Source organism: Tinamus guttatus, unplaced genomic scaffold, assembly GCF_059628265.1.
Source record: "Tinamus guttatus ecotype Peru unplaced genomic scaffold, ASM5962826v1 Tinamus_guttatus_pri_ptg000287l, whole genome shotgun sequence".
Classification (NCBI taxonomy): Eukaryota; Metazoa; Chordata; class Aves; order Tinamiformes; family Tinamidae; genus Tinamus; species Tinamus guttatus.
In genome coordinates this window covers 11,785,996-11,793,888 of record NW_028288821.1, presented here as the reverse complement: position 1 = coordinate 11,793,888, position 7,893 = coordinate 11,785,996, and the positions used below count along the sequence as shown (strand labels likewise).

The window sequence follows — 7,893 nt, the reverse complement described above, 5'->3', positions numbered from 1 at the left end:
TCTGCTCCCAACAAGAAATTGTGCCATATGTCAAGGGGAGATAATGACTTACAGAACAGCTCGGTATAGCTCTTCCTTCCTGTCTTCTACAGTCCACGCAAAGAGTTAGAGAAAGAAGACTCATCTGCAAGGCTTCATTATAAATAACTCTCTCCTGACGTGCCTTGCAGAAGCACACAAACCCCCAGGCTTCCATGAACAGCTCCCTGAATGGGTGAGCAGTATAAGACTTTGAGAGGCAATTTTTGTGATTGCTACTCTGCAACATTATCCTGCACTAAAACCACTGGGGCCTGAAACGATTTCCCATTTATTACCTCTGAATTCCAGTGATCCTATAGCTGATGAGGATGAGAATACGCTTAATATTTTCATGTCCCACAAAATATTTAGTTTCAAATAACCAAGGCACAGCTAAAAGGCTGGTTTCCAAATACCACCTAAGAAGGTAAATAATTCCTAGATCTTTCACTGAACTATCGCCCTTTTCTGTCTTACTTTTTCAGGCAAAGTTTTTTTTCTATTCACCACTGGAAAAAAAAAACATGCTTCCTACTTTTACTAGAATGTACTTAGGCTCTTAATAGGCTTTATTTTCATAGAAAAGTTTGTCTTATAACTCATCGCATATGAGGATATTTTGGTTTAACTCTGCTGTTCCTTCCCTTAAAATTGATATACTCACTTTAAAAGTCTTTGGCCTACAGCCAAGGATAGATAGTATGAAATAGAGAATTAGTAAAAACAAAATAATAAAAATAGCAGAAACAAATAAAGCCCAAGTATACCACTGATGGCCCTTGATAATTTTTGGACCAGTACTTGTCATGGTCATGAACCAAAATTACTAAATCAGTGTATTTTGCTTTAGTATTTTGTTTCTCTTTACAGCCTCTGAGTTCCATCACACTACCAAGTTTTCCAGAGGGGTCTCACAAAATTCCTCTGCAATATTTTAGCAGTAGAAGTTGTCTCTTAAAGGGATGACAAAAAACAAACCCATCCCAAACAGTCTGATAGCTGCTATGCTAGAAATGTTAGTAAATCATGTAAAATAACAACTTACTATTCTCTCAACTCCAGAATTTCTCCTGCTTCCCTTGCCTCCTCCCATACAAAATTAAAGGCTGTGTAAAATTTAATGTTCTTACATATTAATTTTCTCTGTTTGCTCCCCTTCAGCAACTTCTCAGTGTTCTACTTTTCTATTTCATGATTTCACACCTTCAGTATTAATTTTTGATGCAATACACTGATAAATACGAAAAAATAGCCCAACAACTTTATGTACAATTTTAAATGTCTTGTCTATGGTAATAGAGCCTTCAAAGAATTCAGTGTACTTAAAGCATGATCTCCATATTTGAAAGTGCACGCTGTTGATCAAGCTGTGCTTTGCCAAGGATTCTTCAACTGATGTCTTAAATGGCTCCTATAATTTCTTCTTTGACTGATGGCAAACTGATTGAACTTAAACTATATCAGCATGCATTTGCTCTGTATGAAAGAACATACTGCCATTCTGTTGCAAAAATAACTTAGAGCAAGAAAGCCTTCTGTATGCTTTCCATCAGAAGCCTCATTCACATGATTAATTATCTTCAGAAATAGTGCTAAAAACTGAGACCAAAATGATCCCACTGATTTTAAAGTTTAATGGTATTTTTTCTGAATAGAAAAATGGTGATAATGCTTTGGAGAAAAAAATAGTGTACTGGATACGACACCTTTTGCTTAGAGAAAATTGCAATTGTAAATACCAAGACGGCTACAAGCCTGCTCCTCTGTAGTGCCCCAGCTGACCAAGAAAGAACAATTCCCACATCATCGTTTTCCATAGGACACTAAAATGGACTTAGTTCTTCTATTCTCCTCATCCTGACCAAGTCTTGCTAGTTTATTTCAGTGAAACTCACAGAAATGTTATCATCTCAGCCTTCTACCTCTCCATCAAATTTGGTTAAATGGGTCAATAGCTTAGTGAAGCAGGCTATGTTGAGGGAAGGCAGAGGAATATAACAGAAAACACCCTGAACACCCAAGGATTGGTTCCAGTCCAAAGAGAATATATTCATATTGTAGGGGTAGAAGACAACAGCATAAACCTAAAATCATGAGAACTCCGGGATTGCTTTAGAGTGTGAAGCAAGATAAGTGTGAACTCAGCCCCGTCATTTTATAGACCAGTGTAGGCTAACAAAAGCATTTAATTTTTCTTTCTTTTATGTTTTTCTGAATATATTAGATGCAGAATATGTGCATATTTGATGACTTTTGTTCTCCAGCTGCATAACAGCACAAGCACTGTATGTGTGCATTTAAATATCTCACTTTAGTAGCAGGGTCCAAATATCTATGGCTTGGACCCCTGCTGCTGAAAGCTTTTTGCACTCAGTTCAAATTGTGACCCCAAGAAATGGAAGTATTTATGTTGAAAAAAGAAATGAATGAAATATTTATAAGCCTATTGTTACAAACTAGCAAAATTATGATATAAATATGATTACACTTGCATAAATCAGATAAAATCTACACAATCTGTGTTCTTTTAAAAGAGGCCCAAAACGATTTTGTTTCTGAAGTACACATAAAAGAATTTCAATAACATTTTATTTCCTGACTTTATTGTTAAGAGATACAAGGAAAGCTTTTCCCTGGTTGTAATATATTCTTTATAAAAGCATTACTTCAGAGAAAGTAAGCTTTGCTCATTTAAAGTCCCCACAAGGGACAGATACATTTTGAATGATATTCTGAATGTTTTTGATTACCTGGAGGAATGATATCCCAGTTTATGAAATCCCAGTGTGGCTTTATTTTTTGGACAACTCAGTTATTTTCTCATCCTCTGACCTTATTATGATATTGTTTCCCTTCACTATATGGTTCAATGAGAAAGCTCTATATAAATTTGATACAAATCCAGTTCACATCCAGTATCTGCAACTTACTCAACTTCACAAGACATAAAAATAACAATTTCTTTTTCCTTATAGCAATCTTGTGGTTATTTTTGTGTGCTATTATTAACCTATACCCATGCGCTAGGAATTCCCCTTAAGTGAGCTAAAAAATAAAGTTTGAAATATTCACATCAACTATGGGGCAAAATTTTGGTTTCCATGATGTCTTCATGTTTTATCTTATAACATATCAATTTAAATGCAGATAGCCAAGGAGAGAGACTATTTCTTCTCCTGCACCATGCACATAAATAGAGCTGGTGAGATGATTAAGGCTTTGCCATGCATGCCTCCCTTTTGGTTAGGAAGTTTTGAATGGCTTCAGACAGCGCACGTGTTCCCTTCCATAGCTCCACATTAAAATGAAGAGAAATGAGGATTTTGAAGGTCTAACAGCATTACAGACAGGTAGTAAGGCCACTAGTAGATAGTTACTAAATTAAACATATACATGACATGAGTTGTTTAAATTTAAATTTTCTATTGTATTTGATTTCAATTTGTATTAGGGAGAATAAAATGGAGTCTAATGCATAGCCTGGTTTTAGAGTACAAGGCAATCTAATGGTTATAATTTCATCTCCTTGTTTGATAACCAGAATATTTGGGCAAAACATAATGATTTAATCCAATAATAAATAGCCTTGTTCATGGACATGAAGGGTATTAAAAACACGTTGTGGCTCGGATGTCTCAGAGCTACTGTGCAGAAGTTGTTTTGGATTGTTTCAATTCATATTTGTTCTCATCTCATCTCATATCTCTCCCTATAGTCATTTTTTTAAGCCTACATTTTTCTGTGGCAAACACACCATGTATTTTAGAGGTCAGTTTTACATTCTGAACTTGAGGTTACTCATAACTCTGTCTACAGATAATTGCAGCCACTGTGGAGGTAACTCTATATTCATTATGCTTCATTTCAGATTTTCACAAAACATATCAAATTACTTAAAGGTGGGGGGAGGTTGTTTTTCTGTTTTAATTTTCACATTTCATGACTTTGCACCATATGTGTGTGTGTAGGCATATATAAAGAATATATGCATATTAAAAAAAGAATGCATTCCGTAGGCTATCAGAAGGTGCATCTTTAGCATCTTCCCTGTTTCTTTTTTATAGTTAATATGTAGAAGTCTACTGTAAGTGGCATACTGATTGCAGATAAATTTCTATATCAGTGTTTTAATAGCTAACCTATCTTGTCTGGGATAAAAAAAAAAAAAAGAAAAAAGAAAGAAATCCATGATCAACTCTCACTTGGCAACTGAGAAAGTGAGACGCTTTATTTGCTGTTCTTGTTTAATCTCTATTTTCTGCTGCAAAACCATCAGACAAGTATCTCTTGAAGTCCTGAAAGAGCAGAGAGATGTATTCTATTCTTTTTCCTTCCCCCCCCGCCCCCTTTCAGAAGGCCGTGTGGGGACTTTAGGGGGATACTATCTAGTGAAATGTAGCTAACTGATTTCAGAGAGGACACAACTTGTCCGTTCCACCCCTCCCTACCCCCATGTTGGTAACCAGACTTTGATTATGAGTACACTTTTTCAAGAATGAAATGATAGAAATTCTATTCCTCTTTTCAGTTGCACTGAGAAACCAGTGAAATCCTTAGCTGAGAATAGTCAGCCCACAGTTTATCTGCTGCATTAGTATTCTCTTCAATGCTGGGAGACCATAATTATACTTTAAACTTTTTCTGAGACTAAACATTACGTTAGTGAGTAACAGATACCTTCCTGTTTATAAGTACCCCCATTTGTTGTAACCGTACGGTTTACAATGCAGTTATCTCTTATTATATAGGTATCATAAATGGTTTCCTTAAGTATAGTTCTGCTTGCAGAAAAACATAATTCTAGAAAACAGTACCTTATATATGATTAATATCTTTTCCATACTTAGGATGTAATTGTGCTATGGCTGTTCAACTTGTATAGCATATTTCTCTGCTAGTAGATTAATTTTATTTGTTCAGTTTCTTGTTTTTTGGCAGTATGCAGTGCAACCCCCAAAATGATCTCAACAGAACTCCTGAAATCTGCAGCTCCTTTTCACTTGGTCTAGCAAACTGATCAGTGGTATGGAGAGCAGACTGAGAAAACAAGAGATGTACAGAGATTTCTTAAGTGATTGCAGCTGCAAGCAAACTTAGGCACAGTATATTCTTCTGTGCTGAGAAGGTCGACACTTGAAGAACTTAAAGGCAATCTCCAAAAAGCAGCCATCTTTATAATCCCATCTTCGCAGTTTTTACCATGAGAGGAAGGATCTTACCATGACAAAGACCCAACAAGATGCGGCAGAGCTGAATAAAAGGTCCGGATTGGATCTATTGTGAATACATTAGTATTTTCAGCAGGTCTTCCATGTGTCAGAAGGAAGATGACAGCTACCCCAAGGCACTAACAGTCTAAATTGGACAGTGAGTACAACTGAAAAAAATTCATGTCTTAGGTAAACCAAGAGAGGTCAAAACACAACATGGCAAGCATAAGTTATCTTACTAGGCTGAAGGACTTCATGGAAGAAATAAGTTTATGTATGGGCTGCTTCCTCTAATTCTGCATTCTCAGAGCTTATGAATAACTATTTATCTACTAACAGCCCACAGGGATTTAGTAAAATGGCTACAGCATAAAACTGAAAAATAATTGAAATAAATAAAGTTCTATCTGGCACTATCCTTGTTTATTCAATGCATCTGATATTAACACTGTGATGTTTTGTACTCATAATACATAATAGGAAATGAAAATGTCATAAAATCAATACCTTTAACAGCAGAGGGAAATGTCACAAATTATCTCATTCTCATTATACTTTTCAGACAGTAATTTCACAAGCCTCCAAGGGATTAGGAAAGCTCAGTATATTTTTGCTCTGCTCTCAGATGTCAGTTTTATTGTATATGATCTAGGCAGTGAGGGTTTCCTGCTCAGGAAGTCAGAAATCAATGGTTTTGCCTATAAGATTCTTTTCTGAGGCCGCTAGCTGCCTTTCCAAGTGAGAAACTACCAAATTCCATGACCCTACTTAAATTACTCTGAAATACAGAATTACACTCTAGCCCCCTCGTTACGTGATACAGAAGTGTTCTGTAGACTCATGTAGAATGTTGAAGGGTGCTGCTAATGAATAAAAGCTGCACATCCTTAACAAAAAATATAAATTACATGCAGTAGACCTCATAACTCTTTGATATCTTTCTACAAGCACTATGGTTTTTTGTTTTGTTTTGTTTTTTAATTGAGGATGAAGTTCTGGTTAACCTTCCCCAGATAAGGGGGACTCCCTTTTGGGACTCCCTTTTGACACTCCTCCCATGAGTCTCAAAGAGCTTGACTAGAAGTCTGACATCTTGCACCACTGCTGTCATAATGGATACTGCAAATAGATTAAAGAGTAGTCAGGAACTGTACTGCATATATTTTCAATGTGGACTGATTCCCTTATGGTTTTACTCGTAAACGTGTGATCAACCACTGCTGCATGCGCGGTATCTAGGCTCCACTTCAGAGAGAGCTGAGATCAGCTTTTTGTGAATTGCACTGTCTACATTACAGACAACATGGAGGTATAACCCCATGTGCATCACGGACAACAAGGACTTACTTCTTGTACTACATAACAGAGTGATACAACAGAAAGCTCAAATTTCTCACACTTGTTGGTGTGAAAAAACAGTCCATGTCAATAGCCTATGATGCTTCCCTTGAGCAACACAGGCCCCAGAGCAAAGGGGTGACTGCCTGCAGAGAACCAGTGGATTTGGGGCTTATCAACAGGGTTTGATACCATAGAATCATAGAAACGTTAAGGTTGGAAGGGACCTCTAGAGGTCATCTAGTCCAACCCCCTGCACACGCTAGGAAACCTAGAGCACATGGCACAGGGCTGCATCCAAGTGGGTTTGGAAGACCTCCAGAGAAGGAGACTCCACAACCTCTCTGGGCAGCCTGTTCCAGTGCTCTGTCACCCTCCCTGTCAAGAAATTTTTCCCTAAGTTCCTGTGGAACTTTTGGTGCTTCAGTTTGTGGCCATTACCTCTAGTTCTGTCGGTGGCCGCCAGCACCATCCTCCTCACTGCCTCCCTTGAGGTGCTTCTAGACACTGATTAGATCCCCTCTCAGCCTTCTCTTCTTCAGCTGAACAGGCCCAGCTCCCTCAGTTTCTCCTCATAGGGCAGATGTTCCAGGCCCCTGATCATCCTTGTAGCCCTGCGCTGGACTCTCTCCAGCAGCTCCACATCCCTCTTGTCCTGTGGGGCCCAGAACTGGACACAATTCTCCAGATGTGGCCTCACCAGGGCTGAGTAGAGGGGCAGGATCACCTCCCTCGACCTGCTGGAGACGCTCTTCTTAACGCACCCCAGGATCCCATTGGCCTTCTTGGCCACAAGAGCACACTGCTGCCTCATGGTCAACTTGTCGTCCACCAGAACACCCAGCTCCCTCTCTGCAGAGCTGCTCTCCAGAAGGTCAGTCCCCAGCCTGTACTGGTGTATGGGGTTATTTCCTCCTCAGGTGCCGGACCTTGCACTTGCCCTTGCTGAATTTCATCCAGTTTCTCACTGCCCAGTTATCTAGTCTGTCCAGGTCCCCCTCTGGAAAAAACTAGCAGAGGATGGTTTCGATCCATCGGCCTCTGGGTTATGGGCCCAGCACGCTTCCGCTGCGCCACTCTGCTCTGTGAATGGATGTGCTGATGGTTGCAGAGCTGGACAGGCATCCCTGGCGCTCGCTCCTGAGAGCAAGCGCTCACTCCTGATGCCCTTTGACAGCTTCCCGGAGCAAGAGGGGCCCTGATCCCCAGAGCAAGCCAGAGCTATGGCATGCCCTACGCTCGGAGAGGGATCAGGGCCTAGTCAAGCAGCCGATACTCTAGACAGTCTGTTGGTGTGAAAAACTGTCGGTGTGGATAGAAAGCC

General features: G+C 39.3%; 1 non-coding gene across 1 annotated transcript; it reads right to left on the bottom strand.

Moving 5' to 3' along the window:
• Positions 1 to 7,580: 7,580 nt before the first annotated feature.
• On the bottom strand, positions 7,581 to 7,652 carry TRNAM-CAU (transfer RNA methionine (anticodon CAU)). Its single transcript has one exon. It is a non-coding gene; the product is annotated as a tRNA-Met (tRNA).
• Between the last annotated feature and the right edge of the window lie 241 nt (positions 7,653 to 7,893).